The 20,329-nt window shown below is 39.7% G+C and overlaps 1 pseudogene; it reads left to right on the top strand.

Annotated features, from left to right (window-relative positions):
• Positions 1-106: 106 nt before the first annotated feature.
• Positions 107-10,209, top strand: LOC113768313 (annotated as a pseudogene).
• The last annotated feature ends 10,120 nt before the right edge of the window (positions 10,210-20,329 follow it).

Here is a 20,329-nt window from a genome sequence, read left to right as displayed (position 1 = left end):
GATTTTCCTGATTTGATCTAGCAATGATAGTGTATTATTTGGCTTGGTTGATGATTTGGGGGATTGTCTTATGATCATTTGATTCAAAAGTTGTTATTGGTTGGTAATGTTTGGGTTGGTAATGCTTCAGGCTGCGGTTGAAGGTAAACCAGAAGATGAGAAACAAAGGCTTCGTGCATGCATGAAATAATTCTTTAAAATTGCCTCTTAACCCCCTCAAGTTTCACCTTATGCTACTATGACCCACAAAATTGAGAAAACTAATCAATTGGGTCCCTGTGATTTTTGCAGCAATGCATTATGACCCAACCAATTGAATAATGTCCTCAATTTGGTCCTTGGCAGCTTTAATTTTTGCAATTGCGTTGCTTGCTTTACTTCAATTAACTACCATGCTTTGTCATTTGCATTTAAGCCATAACTTTAGAGGCTTTACGATCAAGTGAGCTTTGTTTTTGCACATTTTCTTTAATTTTTCCAAATAAATTGGTACCTTGACCATTTCTTTTATTTTTGAAGATAAATTAGTAACTTCACCTCATTAGGGCGTCAATTCAAGGGAGGTACATTCTATCCCTCATTTGCACTTCATTTTTTTCCTACGTGCTCCTACGTGTTATGTGAATATGCATGTCTATTTCGCTTTACTTGCTTCCCTTTAATTCCTTGCGTTTATTTCATTTACTTTACTTTTATTTAAGTTATTCATTATAGGGTATGTGTACACCTCTTGGCTTGTAATAGATAGGGCTTGGCGAGCTTTCTTGTCCATTTTCCCTTTCCCCCTTTGTCTAAGGTATTCATTATGGGGTATGTGTACACCTCTTGGCTTGTAATAGATAGGGCTTGGAGGAGCATTCGATGAAGACCTATCGAAGACGTGTGCCTAGCTAGCAAATGTAATAGTTAGGGCTTTAATTGCCTTATGTGTCTTGCCTGCTTAGTTGTTACATGTTAATTTGCTTTGTTAGGGCCTTGCATCTAGTCGAGCATGCTAAATGTTATGTGCTACGTGTTTACGAGTGTTTGGCATGTCTACTCGCTTTCCATAACCATAAATGAATGTGATGGATGAATATACGTTTCCGCTAGTCCAACGCTAGTCGGAATTCATAGAAAGGGCTAGTCCAACGCTAGACCCAATAGGCCATCCCCTTTTGTTAGTGCATATTTGCATGTTCACTACATGTCATGCATTTTTCTTAGTTTTATCATTGGCATGCTCCTCGAACCCCTTTTTCCCCTCATTTTTAGGTTTTGCATCTCATACTAGTTATAGGGTTCATTTGCTTGAGAGTCCCCTTCTGATAAGGGAAACGAGCGAGTGTGGCTACTCGATAGCCTTAGCACGCTAGTTTTGCTTTCTAATCAAAGGGAAAATCGAAGTCGAAAAAGTTAGGAGTCATTCCCATACCCGACCTGATGCATTCCTTTAGGTTCATTCATTCTCATTTATCACTTACTCATTTTTTTCAATTCACATTTCCTCATCACATTTCCTTTTCTTATTGTTCATTTTGATTTCTACTTCACAAAATTGCACTTAATTACACCTATATGCACTTATCACTATATTTCATACACTTGCACACAAACACTTGGATTTTTCATACAAATTCACACATGCACCTTTTCATACACTTGCACACAAACACTTGGATTTTTCATACAATTTCACACGTGCACCTTTTTATACACATGCACACTTGCACTTTAGCCATCATTTGCATTAATCGACCTCTATGGGGTTTTCCTTTGTTGGCCGCCACAATTCATGTGGTTTGGGACCAAAAGCCTCACGAGAGACATCGTAGAATTTAGGATTGCATTTTTCTTTCCGTTTTGCATTCATATAGTCATATCCAACGTGCGAACATATATTGGGTAGAAAGTTAGGAAAGGTAAGGTTAAGTCGCGCAACTAGCCTTGGCTAGGTCAAAGGGGTGCCTTGGATTCTATCCTTGCCTTCCCCTTTGTCAAACGTGACCCCCGAACCTTTTTCTTTGGCTTACGTGGACTAGGAGTCGTTTTAAAAAGGGTTTTACTACTTTGTCTTTAAAAAATACTTTTTGGGTGACTTGGTACACCCCAAATCTATACCAAGTGGCGACTCCGTTTTCATATTTAAAAAAAACCCTTTTTAAAATTTCATTTGGCCAAATCGTCGCTTTCCAAAGTCCCATGGCCTTTTACTTTTTATTTTGCACACGTTCACACCACACAATCTCACACATTTATTCACACTCATCGAAAAGTGGTGCGCGACAGTTGGCGACTCCACTGGGGACTTCCTAAGTGGGTCCAAGCATTTGGCTTAGCCATTCGTTTCCTTTTTCTACCCTTTTTATGCATTGCATTTGGATACTAGGGTTGCATTTTTCATTTTTAGGGCCTTTTGCCTCGCGCGCGTATCCAACTATTCCCTCACTCACGTACGTGTGATTGGTTGATTGGATGTATGTTTACTTATTTATCTCGCGCTTGCATTGCATTTGGGGGGGTGTGTCACCTTTAGAGCCTCGCGTGGTTCTCACCCCTTCCCTCAAAATAGGGGAACACTTCATACGTGCACGTCTATTTACTGTTATCCCATTTTATTTTGTTTTTCGTGGGCGTTTCCCACACCGCCTTGTAGGATTAGGATCGATCGCCTTGGGTAGGCGGCTGGTGTGCTCTGCGCCCATAGCGCTACCTAAGGGATCACTCGAGCCACCGATCAAAGGCCCTGGGAGTGATGACCCTTCGCCTTTAGGTCTGAAGGCTTGGGAGCCGAAGCTTTATCGAGTCTAGGCATTAGTGAACCAAACCTCATGCATCCATATTAGCATTTTCCTAGGTTAGAGTCAGCCTCACCCTATTTTAAGCACATTAGGCACGAGGGAAGGGGTTCCACCCCTTTTACTTGTTTTATTGTATTTCTTCTTCTTAATTGCTCCCAATGTGTTATGTGTACTATCAATTGCACTAACCATTCTTTTATTTTCTTGGCTTGCATTCATATGCCTTAGCAATAAGAGGCCCTTTTTGGCACTCTTTTAGTGACTTACCCACTAGATGACTCACATGTTTAAATTTCAGTTATTGCATTTGATTTTCAATAAATACATTTCATTTTAGGCCTTTGTCCCCCGATGCATTATTTATACCCTTTAGGCCATGTTTGTCACATGTCTATATCGCTTTAATAAAATGGCATCATGCATAAACCCTAGAAAGGGAATGCCATTTAGGGGATCCCGTGTTAGGAATAAACCACCCCATGTCTCGGATATATAATCCAAATGAGACTTGCACGTTTACATTTTGTACCATCCAAAGGGGTAGTGCACAAGGTAAGGTAGGATCCGATCATGTTCATAGAGTGATTTTTGGAATATGAACATCTAATAATCACTTTTTGGCCATTTTATCAAAATCGGTAAAAATCCCTTGCGTGAAGGACATTAATTTGAAGAAATTCACAAATGATTCCTCCTTTTGGGACAACAAATAAATTGAGGCCAAAATTTGATTTTTAGAAGCTCATAGACTAATGCATCTCAATAACTTTGAAATAACCAATGGCCGGACAATTCAACCAATCCATTTTGCCAATTCATTCAATTTCATTCATTTGACCGATTTACCCTTTTTTGGGTCATCCGGTCGATTTTGAATAAATCATCAATTCATTTGACCAATTTACCCTTTTTAGGGTCATTCGGCCAATTTTTGAATAAATCACTAAATCAATTTCATTCATTTGGCCAATTTACCCATTTTTAGGGCAACCGAGCCGATTTTGAATAAATCATGTTTCGTTCAATCTATTTGATCAATTTACCCTTTTTAGGGTGATCGGATTAATTTTGGATGAATTAAATTTCATTCATTTGACCTGTTTCCCTTTTTAGGATAATCCGGTCGATTTTTCATAAATTGTCAATTTCATCTGACCAATTAGGGTTTCAATGTCGAATTTCAAAATGGAAAACCTAGTCGATTTTGAGAAAAGCATCCATTGCATCCAACCATTTGATCAGTTGGAGTTTTGACCCGTGCTTCACTGAGAAAAGTTGTCAAAACGAATTCCAATCTCTTCGATAGGAAGTTCGTCAAAGTCAAACCCGTGCGTTTTGGCAAGTTCTTGTATCGATCAAAAGTGATCAATCCTTTCGGACGAGGTCCTCATTTTGACAAACGTCTCTTCTCATTCCAATGGGCCAAATTTTTCAAAATCATTTTTCACTCAATCAAGTGATCGGATTCATCAGGTATTGTATAGTGCCTGCTCTGGAGGATTGCATTCTCATTCTAGGCCTACCCTTGGCACAAAAAGGGTCCCCCATAGGACATGCATACCGATTTTTTATTCTTACTCACTGACTCTGGGTATTTTTCTTTTTGTTTTTCCCCTCCCCCTGCATTCATAAAAATGTTTCAATAAGATGAAAATATTTTCCTATATTGGATAACAATTTTTGATCCGATAAAGTTTGAAAAGTATTATTTGATTCTTGGGCAGATCCAACAATGGAAACCTGAAAGATCCATCTGAAAGCTCTAGGCTAAGAGCTTCTAAGAGATTTCATAATTGTTTTCAAGGAAAATTCTGTATATTTGACTTGTTAATATATTTGTGTGTCAAAAGAAAAGGAGATGAAAAGTGTATATGTGGAGCCCTTTACAAATTTCTCTTTTCTCATTTGTATCATAATTGAATGAGGAATTTGGTTTCAAACTTTTTCAGCAATAAAATTTTTGGACAATTATTGTTTTGTGTATATGTATGTACATTTCATTCTTTATTCGTACTTATTGGAGATTTCATGATGAATTTTGAGAAATAAGATCCAATTTGAGATTTTTCAACCTCCAGCCTGAAAATTCACAAGTGTAAGCTTTTTAAAATCCTCATGTACACTAGATTGGTGATCCGAGCTATACAATAAGAGTGCTCAGAAAAGGTGAATGGTCACTCCAAAGGCCTCATGAGATACATTTTCTCCTTCACTGTACAATTCACTGTACAATTCATATTTTTTGCCCACTTCTATTAGCCCAGAATAAAATCAGTCACATTGATTGATGAATTGCGAGTTGGGGCACTCTTTGCTTGAGAAATGTCCACTGTGTCTAATTATATTCAAATCACGTCTAAGTGAAAGCAAAAATGTGCATTATTCTTGTTTGTTTTGAAAATTTGGAATGATACTTCGAGCATTCTTTTCTCTACCTATACACATTTTATCATTTGTTCTCCCATTTGAGCCTTTGAAAGAATAATTTCGTTTCAAATAAAAGCCCTAATGATCACTACCCTTCATTGGAAAATTTTCAAATATCAAAAGAGGAATGGATTTTCAATGACCACTTCGTTACTTTGGTTGTCATGAAGTGTAAGAATGATGCTTTGGCCATCATTTCTACAATCTAAACACTGATCATCCCTTGCATCCTCATTTGAGCTAAAAAATTGGTGGTTCTTTTCGAGTGCACATATGATCGCACCCCACATTGGGGAAGGAGATTGGGGAATTTTGAAAAAGAAAAAGAGAAAAGCAAAAATGCTAGAATAAGGAGGGAACCGCAAATTGGGGAAATTTGACTCCACTTGGGTTCCGAATTTTGAAAAAAGAAAAGGAAGAGATTTGTCCGCGTGGATCGCCTACGTTTCACAAATATGAATGAGTAAGGGTCTTCCTCAATCAGTTAAGTCAGATACGTGCCAAAAATTTCCCATTAATGAAAATTTCCTTTCAGAGTTATTGTAAGGAACGGAATACAAGTCAGGCCATCTTCTTTTCCAATCAAACATTCTATCCCTAGTTATCCCTTTTGAGCCTTCAGAATAAAATACTTCATTTGGCACCCCCTGAGAATCGCAAACCCCACGCTGGGGGCGAGTTGGGTTGAAAAAGAAAATTTCAAGAAGCGAAAAAGTGAAAAACCACAAAATCAAAAGGCAAAAGAAGAAAAGAGAACCTCAGTTCAAAAGTAAACTGGGGCAAATTTTGTGAAATTTCAAAGAATGGCAAAAAGGCCGAAAAGTCAAAAGGAAAAAGAAAAATGAAAGAGAAAAAGCCTCAATTGAGCAAAAACTGAGGCAAATTCTGATTTTACCCTAAAATAGGGTTGGCGCAACAATGCGATCTCAGATTCTTCAAACTACTCTTGAAATCCGTTTTCAAGCCTTAACTTTTCTAAGCACCCCACCTGACCCCATTACAAAAGCCGAAAGCCCTGACTTCTGTTCTTAGCAATGGCCCTGTTAAGAAAATTTCTGATGTCGAAAATTTTAGCTGTATTTCTGAATTGATTTGGCGTGAGGTTGACACTGCTCTTCATATGAAACCCCGAGAAGGTATTTCTGAAAAGAGGGAAAAAGAAAAGAAAAGCGAGAAAAATGAATGCAAAAGAAAAGTGCAAAAAGATTCGACACTGAAGTCCCTGGTGAACGATGAAAAAATGCAAACAAGGTTTGAGATCTTTTAAGTTCAAAATAGGGGCAATTTTGGAAAAATGCGATCTTCGGTGCCATGTCCTTGAGAATCTTATTTCTTTAACTATCGTTTTCAAGCCACATTACAAGCTAATAAAGTCCATCGTTGACTTATTCCTTCATGACAACTCAAAACAAAGGTCATGCTTTTAAGAAATCCATCAATCATTTGTGATCATGGGAGTATAACCAGTTTTCACAGGTTTAGCTATCGTTTCTACCCATTTTATTGCAAGCCTATCAAGCTTGTATGTTGACTAAGTTTTCTTGGAAAATAAGGGTGACAAATTATTTTGCTTTCATGAAGACGTGATATCGAATGAGCACAAAATAAGACAAATCTTGGCCTCCCATTTCCAAGTCAGAAATAACGCCCATTACCCAAAGCTTTCGATGCTAAGGTAAGGAAGAAATATCTTGTAATTTGGCATTATTTTGAGGAATTCATCATGAAATTTCTGCATGAGTTCAAACTTGACGATTAAAGTTTCTTCACATTGTTGTATGTGCACTCTTTTCTAAATTTTAGAAAGTGCGGTTTTTCTTTGTTCAAGTAAATGGGAAATCATCTAAACCAATTTTTGCAATCAAATGGGCCCAAACTGGGGCAAAATTTTTATTTGCAAAAGTTTGCAAAATAAGCCCACACAAGGGCAAATATTTTTGTAGTCCAATTGAGGATTTCGTCCAAGAATCAAAATAATGCATTTTTCAAATCAATCACGCTGCCTTTTTCTTGAAAATTTGAGTGCATGTAAGCCCCCTGTGCAGGTATTCACAGTTGAAGTCGACGAAAAGCATCTGGCGATGTGGAAGGCCGATGCCGAAGAAAGGAAAGAAAGAAGGGAAAAGGGCCCTACACTGGGGCAAATTATTTTTGAAAAAAATTCTCTCGAAAAATCAGAAAAATTCAAAAGTCAAAAATCGAAAATCAAGTTCAAATTTTTGTTTCTTGGAAAATCAAAATTTAATTTCTTATATCTTGACAGATCAAATCCAATTTCTTGACCAATTGGATGGCAGGATTGGGTCTTATCCTGCTAACCATTCACCAGATCACGTTGGGCCTGAATTTTGTGCCGCCAACTTCACAAAGATCACGTTGGGCCTGGATTTTGTGCCGCCAACTTCACAAAAGTCATGTTGGGATTGGTTTTAATTCAACCGCCGTTAGCATCGAGTCTATCTCACTAACGTGCGTGTTTTCATTCTACCGCCGTTAGCATCGAGTCTATCTCACTAACGTGCGTGTTTTACTTCAACCGCCGTTAGCATCGAGTCTATCTCACTCAACCGCCGTTAGCATGCGTGTTTTCATTTCAACCGCCGTTAGCATCGAGTCTATCTCACTAATGTGCGTGTTTACTTCAACCGCCGTTAGCATCGAGTCTATCTCACTAACGTGCGTGTTTTCATTCTACCGCCGTTAGCATCGAGTCTATCTCACTAATGTGCGTGTTTTACTTCAACCGCAGTTAGCATCGAGTTTATCTCACTAACGTGCGTGTTTTACTTCAACCGCCGTTAGCATCGAGTCTATCTCACTAATGTGCGTGTTTTCATCCTACTGCCGTTAGCATCGAGTCTATCTCACTAACGTGCGTGTTTTACTTCAACCGCCGTTAGCATCGAGTCTATCTCACTAATGTGCGTGTTTTCATCCTACCGCCGTTAGCATCGAGTCTATCTCACTAACGTGCGTGTTTTATTTCTACTGCCGTTAGCATCGAGTCTATCTCACTAACGTGCGTGTTTTATTTCTACTGCCGTTAGCATCGAGTCTATCTCACTAACGTGCGCGTTTTCATCCTACCGCCGTTAGCATCGAGCCTATCTCACTAATGTGCGTGTTTTCATCCCACCAACACTCAATCTCACTTCAATTCATCTAATTTAAATTTCTGTTCGGGTCTATCCCGTGGGTCTATCCCAATTTTACATTTCTGTTCAGGTCTATCCCGTTTTTACATTCATGTTCGGGTCAGTCCCGTTTTTTTTAGAATTCTTGTTCGTTGGAATCATTTTGCAGCCCAATAACACAGGTAAGTATTTGGTGTCCACTTCTTTGTCTCAAGTTTTTTCAAAACTCAGACAAAGAGGGGCAAACTGTAGACACCAAATTTTGAATAATTTGTATGTGGCATCTACTTCATGATTTTTATTTTAGATCGCTTGCATTTAGTTCATTGTTGTGTGTTTTGCATTTTTTAGTTGTTATTTTATTTTAGTTTTATTCATTTTGCCCTTTTAGTTTGTCTATTTATTTTTATTTTGTCATTTTAGGTTTTTAATCACTTTTAAGTTTTAGATTTTAGTTTTTAGTTTTTAGTTTTTTTAGTTTTTAAGCTTAGCATAGAGTTTTTTGAAAAAGAAAAGGAAAACATCAAAAATATGTTTTAGTCATTTTGGTTTTTATTCAATGCTTTCTTGAAAGAAAAATGGAAATGAAAAATCATAAAAAAAGGAGAAAAAAGAAAATGTAGAAAAAGATGGAAAAATGGCCATTTTTGTTGTTTTTAAATTATTTTCATTATTATTACCTGGTTTTTGTCAATTTGTTATTATTATTATATTTATTAAGTTGAAAGTTAAAAAAAAAAAAAAAAAAAAAAAAAAAAAAAGAGTGATACGCGGCAGCAAGCTGCGTTTTTCGCAGCTTGCAAAGAAATGTTCGGCAGCTCCTTGGGCTGCAAATATAGAAGAGCTGGCTTGAAGTTTAGGGTTATCATGGGATATAAAAGGAAAGCTGAAAGGTAGCCGCAAGAGAGAGGTTCTCGGATGAGGTGAAAAAGAAAACAGCGGAGAGAAAAGGAGAGCTTTGGTTGGCGGCGGTAGAAAAAAGAAGGCTGCGGAGGCTTATTGGAGTGAAGGACTGAAAAGAACTAGAAAGCTACTAGGGTTTCTGGGGAGCGATAGAGAGCGGGGGACGGCAAAAAGAAAGAAAAACTGAGAGGAGAGAATGGCTAAAAAACTGGAGAGAGCAGGGAAAGTTTGGGGGGCTAGCAGCGATCCCACCGAAGATGGGTCTGGCGAACAGCAGCGAAGGTTATCTTCATCCCTGATGAGGAGTGCCAGAAGCCCGACCTCCTCGTCACCTCCAGTGACTACCTCCGGGTCGCCGACGATGGAACCCGCGTCGACATGAAGGGCCTCCTCAACAACTACCGCAACAGCAAGTTCTCCGGCCCCCTCACCTCCTTTGACTGGAACGAGGCAGAACCCAAGCGCATCGGCGCCTCCAGCATCGACACCACCTGCACCATCTGAGACATCGACCGCGAGACCGTCGACACCCAGCTCATCGCCCGCGACAAGGAGCACTCCACCCTTATCTACGAGAGCTCCGAGCCCAATACGCCGCTTGTCCGCCTTGGTTGGAACGAACAGGACCCCCGGTACATGGCCACTATCGTTATGGACAGCGCCAAGGTAGTCGTCCTGGACATCCGCTTCCCACGCTTCCAGTCGTGGAGCTGCAGCGGCATCAGGCCAGTACCAACACCATCGCCTGGACTCCCCACAGCTCGTGCCACATCTGCACTGCTGGAGATGACTCCCAGGCCCTCATTTGGGATCTCTCTTCCATGGGCTAGCCCACTGAGGGTGGATTGGACCCTATTCTCGTTTACACTGCCGGTGCCGAAGTTGAGCAGCCACGGTGGTCCTCTTCCCAGCCTGATTGGGTTGCCATCGCCTTCTCGAATAAGCTTCAGATGCTGAAGGTATGACTCGTGTTTCATTGTCTGGATCCCAGGTAATCGCTACCGTAGCTGCAATAATCGTTTTCTTATCCCTTGTTTGGATTGCATGCATTTTTTAGAACTGAGTATGATATTTTTCTGAGTTGCTTGTTCACTTGGATCATGGTTGCTTAATCTAAAGTTGTTAGTTGCTTAATCCTAGTTGAAGTTGTGTATTTGAACTAGAAAATCTGGGTCAGTTTGCAAGCAAAGTGCAGCAATTTCATTCTTGGTTGATTGAAGCTTAATAGAAAATAGCTGCAGAAAATGATATCTGAAAAATGCAGAAATGTTTTCGATGTTCGCGGCTGGTCTTTCTTTTGTTCGTTCATATGTTCCAGTAGCAGTTTTCCTTGCGTTTCTGTGAATCTTGGGGTTTGCTTAAGAGCATGTTTGAGGGGTTTTTGGTTTGGGCAGCATTACGCCAGATTTTAGTTGCTGTTTTTCTTTTACAAGGCATGCGTGTGATTAGCAACTTAGAAAATAACAGCCATCAACCCGGATTTTCCTGATTTGATCTAGCAATGATAGTGTATTATTTGGCTTGGTTGATGATTTGGGGGATTGTCTTATGATCATTTGATTCAAAAGTTGTTATTGGTTGGTAATGTTTGGGTTGGTAATGCTTCAGGCTGCGGTTGAAGGTAAACCAGAAGATGAGAAACAAAGGCTTCGTGCATGCATGAAATAATTCTTTAAAATTGCCTCTTAACCCCCTCAAGTTTCACCTTATGCTACTATGACCCACAAAATTGAGAAAACTAATCAATTGGGTCCCTGTGATTTTTGCAGCAATGCATTATGACCCAACCAATTGAATAATGTCCTCAATTTGGTCCTTGGCAGCTTTAATTTTTGCAATTGCGTTGCTTGCTTTACTTCAATTAACTACCATGCTTTGTCATTTGCATTTAAGCCATAACTTTAGAGGCTTTACGATCAAGTGAGCTTTGTTTTTGCACATTTTCTTTAATTTTTCCAAATAAATTGGTACCTTGACCATTTCTTTTATTTTTGAAGATAAATTAGTAACTTCACCTCATTAGGGCGTCAATTCAAGGGAGGTACATTCTATCCCTCATTTGCACTTCATTTTTTTCCTACGTGCTCCTACGTGTTATGTGAATATGCATGTCTACTTCGCTTTACTTGCTTCCCTTTAATTCCTTGCGTTTATTTCATTTACTTTACTTTTATTTAAGTTATTCATTATGGGGTATGTGTACACCTCTTGGCTTGTAATAGATAGGGCTTGGCGAGCTTTCTTGTCCATTTTCCCTTTCCCCCTTTGTCTAAGGTATTCATTATGGGGTATGTGTACACCTCTTGGCTTGTAATAGATAGGGCTTGGAGGAGCATTCGATGAAGACCTATCGAAGACGTGTGCCTAGCTAGCAAATGTAATAGTTAGGGCTTTAATTGCCTTATGTGTCTTGCCTGCTTAGTTGTTACATGTTAATTTGCTTTGTTAGGGCCTTGCATCTAGTCGAGCATGCTAAATGTTATGTGCTACGTGTTTACGAGTGTTTGGCATGTCTACTCGCTTTCCATAACCATAAATGAATGTGATGGATGAATATACGTTTCCGCTAGTCCAACGCTAGTCGGAATTCATAGAAAGGGCTAGTCCAACGCTAGACCCAATAGGCCATCCCCTTTTGTTAGTGCATATTTGCATGTTCACTACATGTCATGCATTTTTCTTAGTTTTATCATTGGCATGCTCCTCGAACCCCTTTTTCCCCTCATTTTTAGGTTTTGCATCTCATACTAGTTATAGGGTTCATTTGCTTGAGAGTCCCCTTCTGATAAGGGAAACGAGCGAGTGTGGCTACTCGATAGCCTTAGCACGCTAGTTTTGCTTTCTAATCAAAGGGAAAATCGAAGTCGAAAAAGTTAGGAGTCATTCCCATACCCGACCTGATGCATTCCTTTAGGTTCATTCATTCTCATTTATCACTTACTCATTTTTTTCAATTCACATTTCCTCATCACTTTTCCTTTCCTTATTGTTCATTTTGATTTCTACTTCACAAAATTGCACTTAATTACACCTATATGCACTTATCACTATATTTCATACACTTGCACACAAACACTTGGATTTTTCATACAAATTCACACATGCACCTTTTCATACACTTGCACACAAACACTTGGATTTTTCATACAATTTCACACGTGCACCTTTTTATACACATGCACACTTGCACTTTAGTCATCATTTGCATTAATCGACCTCTATGGGGTTTTCCTTTGTTGGCCGCCACAATTCATGTGGTTTGGGACCAAAAGCCTCACGAGAGACATCGTAGAATTTAGGATTGCATTTTTCTTTCCGTTTTGCATTCATATAGTCATATCCAACGTGCGAACATATATTGGGTAGAAAGTTAGGAAAGGTAAGGTTAAGTCGCGCAACTAGCCTTGGCTAGGTCAAAGGGGTGCCTTGGATTCTATCCTTGCCTTCCCCTTTGTCAAACGTGACCCCCGAACCTTTTTCTTTGGCTTACGTGGACTAGGAGTCGTTTTAAAAAGGGTTATACTACTTTGTCTTTAAAAAATACTTTTTGGGTGACTTGGTACACCCCAAATCTATACCAAGTGGCGACTCCGTTTTCATATTTAAAAAAAACCCTTTTTAAAATTTCATTTGGCCAAATCGTCGCTTTCCAAAGTCCCATGGCCTTTTACTTTTTATTTTGCACACGTTCACACCACACAATCTCACACATTTATTCACTCATCGAAAAGTGGGGCGCGACACTCACTCACTCGCATCAATTAAAATAAGGCGCAACCTCAATAATAAACGAAATAACGGTTCCCAAGTTTGGAACATACGAATACATTCATTTCTATCTCAACCATCCATACAGTTCCAAATACATCAAAAGATTTAAGTTCTCAGTACATTCAACCCTAATCGAGCGACTAGTGCGAATACAATTACAAAATTCAAAACAATTAGACTACGCTAGTCTGTACAGGTCTCACGCCTCGCTCGTACCCCTGTAAGGAAAACAAATGGCGTGGAATGAGCTAAAAATTCAGTGAGGTTCCAAATAGCAAATTGACCATTATTTATAAGTACAAGTTTTCGATATAGCAAAGTAACGAGCATGAAGAGTTCATAAAAGTGAGCAATAACACTTCAAATAGCAATCTCAAAATGAGCGAGTGTAAAAGTTTGCAAAAGAAACAATAATCCAATAAACAATAATCACTCTAAAGTATAAGGATACGGATGGCTCTCAGGAGCCAAATTCCTATTGCATCACTAGAGCTTGATCAAGTAATAGTTGACACTCCGTCAACCTTCAAGTAAGTAACCAATCCAGTAGAACAACACTTACACTACTCTCCGTCCACCATTCAAACCCCCTACTGGGTCCAAAATCCTCAATAAACATGAGTGGTAATACTCGAGTATACCGATTAGTCGAGAAGATATCACTCCACTCGACATTACTAACTACCTATGGTTCGTTATCTAATCGACCAAACCCTTGCCGGCTCGACTCGATTAACTAGCCAGTGGGGTTTGGGGTCCCCAAAAGTCAATGAGATAACACTCCAATCGACTGAATTAAAATAAAAGTATGGAGACGGGAATGAGAGGCACCTCCCACTCGAATAGAGTGTGGTACATACTGCCGCTCCACACTTACAAATCAAGTATAAGTATATCAAGTTAATTGCAACAATAAACAAGTAGATATCATATTAGGGCAAGTGCGATAAAGTACACCCTTGCCCGATCAACAAATCTCGTATCATGTATTTTCATGGATCAAGTATTAAAACAAGTGTCCAGTTTAACCAGATATTTGGAAGCACTCACCAAAAGATGCGGTGCCTTTACAAGTTACGTTCGGGTATTACTCCGTGTGTGTGGAGTCCAAATCTCAAGACAAGAGCTTGCTAGGATGATCCTTCACCTCTCCTTGAAATTTTTGATTCCTTAGCTTCCCAAGCTTCCAAGCTAGTGATTGATCGGTTTAGTTTTTCTTGTTTGTACTAAAAAGGTTGGATTCAAGGTTGAAGATGGAAAATTCTCTTCACTCTCTTGCTCCTTCTTGCTCTCGACCAAAAACAGAAAGAAATGAGGGAAAATGGGCTGAAATGGAAGATAAGAAGGTGAGATAAAAGGTTGGTCAAGAAACCATAGATGGTTGACACTTGTCACCACCAAAGCCATCCAAGTTTTGCTTTCTTTTTCCTTGCATTTTGGCCACAATTTTCGGCCATATAGCTGAGGATGAGGGGGGATATTTTATAAAAATATCAAGGGTATGTGGTGGTAAGGAAGTGGTGGGTTCAATCGGTAGTGATCGATACCCGTCGGTTCGAGCCGTTTTTTCTTAAATCACGTATACTAGGGTTTTTACCTTCTAATCACTAACTTATTATTATCAATTCAAATTATATAATATTTTCTCATCCAAAAGTCACTCTTACCTACCAAATTTGATCCTCACTCCGTACCGAATAGTCACACTATGGAAAACATGAAAATCCTAATTCGCGCTAACTTGAAAACGAAAAGTGAAACCCTACTTTCTAGATTCATTTGCACTTATTGTGGTGTAATTGGGAAGTAAGGCTATTAGAAAGTAATAATTTCCAAATAAAAGGAATTTTAAGAAAAATGTACGGGATTTTACAATTCCATTGATTACAATTAGGGTTTCGATTCAAAATGCGAAATTTAAGAAAATTGGTTAGTCACAAGTAAACTAGGTTTTTTTTTTTCTTTTGATTAGAATTTAGGGTTTAAAGAAGTCTGGGTATCATACAAGGAAGGTAGCAGTGGAAACCCTACGACCCCTCTAATCCCCGTGACAACGAACTTATTGATATTATCTCAACCCGTAATCAAACGAATTAGCGAACCTCAGGCAAGTGTAGAAGGCGCCACAATTCAAGTGTGATTCTTGAATTGATAAGCCAACAAGAACACTAGAGTATAACTTTGAGTTGTTCAAGGGATGCTAGAAAACTATAGAGAAAATTATCTCACTTCTTTTATGATAAAAGTGTCTACCCTCTTATTGATGTAATGTGGTGCCTTATATAGATTACAAGTAAAAACCTAATCTAGTAAGAAAAGGAACTAAAGGTGCGGCTGATATGGCCCTAATAAGTGACGGAAACGGAAACGGAAGCTACAGGCTCAACCCTCGAGGGTTAGGGCCTCATGCGAGCTTTCCTTCTTAGGCAGCCCACCTTAACATATAATGATGAACAAAATAACAATCCTACCCTTGGCGATTCTATGTGCAACATGCACTTAGTCAATTATTCAAGCTAATCAAACTAATGTGGGAATAAATGAACTACTGAAATGAAAAACTAGGGTTTGGCAAAACCCTCTAACTCGTGTATAGCTCCAATGCTCAATACCGGGCCTCGATCACCTTCACTAGGGTGTATGAATCCCTCAAAGGACTTGTGTATGGCCTGAACAAGTACATTGAGTTGCTCATGAAGTCTTTTTGCGCGAGCCCTAGTAATGGATCCGCTTGGAGCTTGCACGCGATCCTCAGCCCCTCGATCACTCGAGCCGTTGTCGGCGTGCCCACGTATTATGATGCTATCATTCCCCTCCTCTTGAGAAGGATTTGCCCTCAAATCAAAAACATCATCTGCATCAAAAGGAGCTAAGTTAGAAACATTAAATGTAGCACTAACTCCATACTTACCAGGAAGATCAAATTTGTAGGCGTTGTCATTGATGCGCTCCAACACTTGAAAAGGTCTATCACCCCGCGGTTGTAGTTTATTTCACCTTTGCACAGGAAAACGTTCCTTGCACATGTGCAACCATACCCAATCGTCAGGTTCAAAAATCAACTTTTGGCGACCTTTGTTAGCTTGCTTGACATATTGAGCAGTTCTCCTCTCAATGTTGGCCCTGACTTTCTTATGCAGTTGCTTAACAAACTCTGCACGTTTGTTATCATCCAAGTGTGCACGCTCATTACTAGGTAATTGTAGACAATGGAATTTTAATTAATTCTTAAAATTACCATTGGTTTATAAATTATTTTTGTGGCTTATTTCTATCCAATCGGGTATTGCCACATGTCATGTACACTTGGAAAATTTGGTTATTAAATGGCCAATTATATTTTTCCACGTGTCAAGGTGAGGTGTTCCAAATTTATTCAAATTGTAGGGATATCTCCACCAACCAAATCATATCATATCATATGTCTACTGGATAGACATTTAAATATTTATTTCTTATTAAAGAGATAATATTTAGAGTCGTTTGATCCATATATATCTCTTATATACTGCAATGGTCTGTCCAATCAGACGGCGCCACGTCACTTGTCCCCACAGGCTTGGCCAATCGGGAAATTATCTATCTCTTTATTGATAAATATAAAATGAAGAGATAATATTTAACTGGCACAGTCCTAATATGACTGCACGTCTTGCAAGTAAAGTGATACACAGGTCTTCAACCTCTACCCCTTGCTACAGCTATAAATAGAGGTCTCTCAACCAAATCAAAGACACACACACAGACACAAACAGAGACACACCAGGAGGCATCTCATACACTCAAGTATTGAAGCTCCAAACTACGAAGGTCTGGGTCTCTAAGCTCCTCAAGTCTTCCGCATATCAAGACTTGAGCCTTCAAATATTCTCAAGTTCTTCAAATCTTCCATATCAAGATTTGAAAGAATCGGTGGTTGATCCGAGAATAAGCTGCGAAGCCCTTGGATTGGTGTTCGAGGAGAAGAATCGAGGGAAACTCTCCACAAGTTCGAGAAAACCCCAGAGATTGTACCTATATACTTTTCTAAATTTATGTATCATATATTTATCGTGTATTTTTCGTGTCATTTTGCAGACTTGAAATTTTATCGCGTACAAATTTTTGGCACGCCCGGTGGGACCTCTCTGCCTTCCATCTCTTCTTTTCGAATATTCAACTACATACATCATCGATGGCACCAAAGAGCAACAAAATCATGATTGCACGTTCCAAGGCTACTGATGCTAAGCCTGTTCAGGAAGCTGCACATGTTACCACCAATACCCGCGCTATCGGTCCTATGACAAGGAGTATGACGAGAACTTCCACCCAAAGTAGTATGGAAGCTCCATCGGCACCAACTCCCGTCTTCGGTTCAACATCATCAATGAGCTATTCTTCCGCGACGGGGATCCAAGACGTTCCTGCCTTAATTGAGAAGGCTCTCGCCATGCTCGAATTTGGATCCGAATCCAAATTTTCTGAGCATGATGATGATTCATTAAGCACAGGATCAGCTTCTTCACATGAAACCCTTCAATCAAAATTTTCTATGGAAGATTCTGTTGCTTCTTCTATTGCAATGCCTGCTATGATGACAAATGCTTTAAGTCTTGAAGAACAAGTTTCGAACATGTCCAAAATGATGGAGACTATGATGAAACACATCAAGGACCAAGATGCTCTTATCGCTCAACTGCTCACCCAGAAAGATCACGCTCCTGAAGGAATCCATGCGAACCAAGAGCGTGAAATTCTCTCGTCTAAAGGCAAAGACAAGGTGAAGGAAGTATATGTGACCGCCGATGGAACTATCCCCGTGGAACAACTGAAGGAACTTGTTGAAGGCGTGATCAAAGATAAAAAGGAGGGTGGTTCAAAGTCAAGCTTTACCTACTGCAAGCCTTACACTGCTAGAATCGACAATCTCGCAATGCCTGCTGGATATCAACCGCCTAAATTTCAACAGTTCGATGGGAAGGGTAGTCCAAAACAACATGTGGTCCATTTTGTCGAAACCTGCAATAACGCTGGAACCTATGGCGACCTTCTAGTCAAACAGTTCGTCCGATCCTTGAAGGGCAACGCGTTTGATTGGTACACTGATCTCACTCCGGGGTCCATCGACAGTTGGGAACAGTTGGAACAAGAGTTCTTGAATCGCTTCTACAGCACTAGAAGAACCGTCAGTATGCTGGAGTTGACTAACACTCGTCAATGGAAGGATGAACCTGTGGTCAACTACATTGATAGGTGGAGAAGTCTGAGTCTCAACTGCAAGGACAAGCTGTCTGAACCCTCTGCCATAGAAATGTGCATTCGAGGAATGCATTGGAGCCTAAGTTACATTCTGCAGGGTATACGCCCAAACACATTTGAAGAATTAGCTACTCGTGCTCATGACATGGAGTTAAGCATCACGGCCAATGCAACTGATGGGCTTCCTATTCAAGCTCCGCGAGTGCAGCCGTCTCGTCAAAACAATGAAAGGCAAGAAAATAAAAAAGGAGGCAAGCCTCCTTCAAGACTCAGTAATAAGGAGTCCATGGCAATAAATACAGCCCCCATGAAAATTGCTACCAAAGTGAGCCGAAAGGTCACTGAGAAGTTGGATCCATCTCAAAATAGGTCAGTAAGAAGACCCACGTTAAAAGAGATGCAAGAAAAAGAATACCCATTTCTTGAATCTGATTTACAAGGGATGTTTGATGACCTTTTCAAGGAGAAACTCCTTGAACTTCCCGAAATGAAGCGCCCAGAGGAAGCCGGTCAAGTCAATGATCCAAACTATTGCTGTTATCATCGGCTGATTGGCCACCCTCTCACTAAATGCTTTGTCTTTAAAGACAAAATTATGGAATTGGCCCGTCAAGGAAAAATCCTTCTCGAGGAGGATAAAGCATCGGCAAACCAAACAACAATAATGTTTGGATCTGTGTGTTGTCCGATAGAAGTTTATCCACAACAAGCAATGCTTCGTCCAAGGAGCTTGAAAAATTCTCAATTGAAGACGTTATTGAAGATGACAACGAAGGATGGACTTTAGTCACTCGAAAGAGGACTTGCAAGCAAAAAATAAAGAAATGCATCTTTTCGAAAAGCAATCATTCAACAAAGCCTAAAGTGACAATGAGACAACAAAATGCAACGAAAAAACAAAGGGGAGCGACCATAATGCCAATTTCTTCAGATTTTCGGCTCCTTCAAGAGATGCGGCAGCCCGTGACCCTGAGAGAATTTATACCCAAGGGGTATTTAAGTGACGACGCTGATAATTCTACTTCTTGTAATGTCGTCAAAGCTGAAAATTCCCAAGTCACACAAATTGGCACGGAGTTTGAGAAAAAACTCAAAATCGATGATAAATCACCAGTGGATTGTGCAACGACTATCATTTTTTATGATGACGATTTAACTGTTGAGTTCAAAACCCACAACCGACCTTTGTTTGTTAGTGCGTATGTCCGAGAGCAGAAGATGAATCGGATACTTATTGATGGGGGATCTGCTGTCAATATCATGTCCGTGCGTGCTATGAAAGAGTTAGGAATCTCAAGCGATGAACTCTCCCAGAGCCGCCTCATGATCCAAGGATTTAACCAAGGGGGGCAAAAAGCAATTGGCCTCATAAGGCTTGAATTGCTCATTGGCGAATTATCTTCAAGTGCGTTATTTCATATAATTGAGGCCAAAACCTCTTATAATATGCTTCTGAGACGACCCTGAATTCACGAAAATGAAATTATACCGTCTACTCTGCATCAATGTTTCAAATATTGTCGAGACGGTATAGTTAAGAAGGTTGTTGCCGATGATAAACCTTTCACTGAGGCCGAGACTCACTTTGCCGACGCTAAATTTTACCTTCAGAAAGAAGCAAAAAGAAAAGAATCAGTAAAGGAAAAAAATCAGGATTTCAAGGTACCCGTTTTGCGGTATATTCCAAAATCAAAGAGAGAAGAAGGTCAGTCTTCTTTTATCAGGAATGATACATTAAATGTTCCGCTTACCAAAATAGAGCCTGTCAAAAGTGAGAAAGCGAGCTTGCAAGGATTTGTTCGTCCCAAAGAAGAACCGGCAGTAGAGCATTACTCACTACCAACTAATCGGACTCAAGAAGGTTTTGATCCAAACGCGTATAGACTTCTTGCTAAGACCGGTTATAACCCAAATGAAAAGCATGCATTGGGAAAACTCCCTCCTGAGTTGACTGGCGAGAAAACTCATGGATTAACACCTACGCAGAAAATGCTGAAAGAAAAGGGTTATAATGTTGAAAGTTCATCGATGGGTCTGGGTTATCAACCGCCTTCTCCGATGCGTATAATGATC

Source organism: Coffea eugenioides, chromosome 1 (assembly GCF_003713205.1).
Source record: "Coffea eugenioides isolate CCC68of chromosome 1, Ceug_1.0, whole genome shotgun sequence".
Lineage (NCBI taxonomy): Eukaryota > Viridiplantae > Streptophyta > Magnoliopsida > Gentianales > Rubiaceae > Coffea > Coffea eugenioides.
The sequence above is the reverse complement of the archived record's forward strand: the minus strand, read 5'-3'. Positions and strand labels throughout refer to the sequence as shown.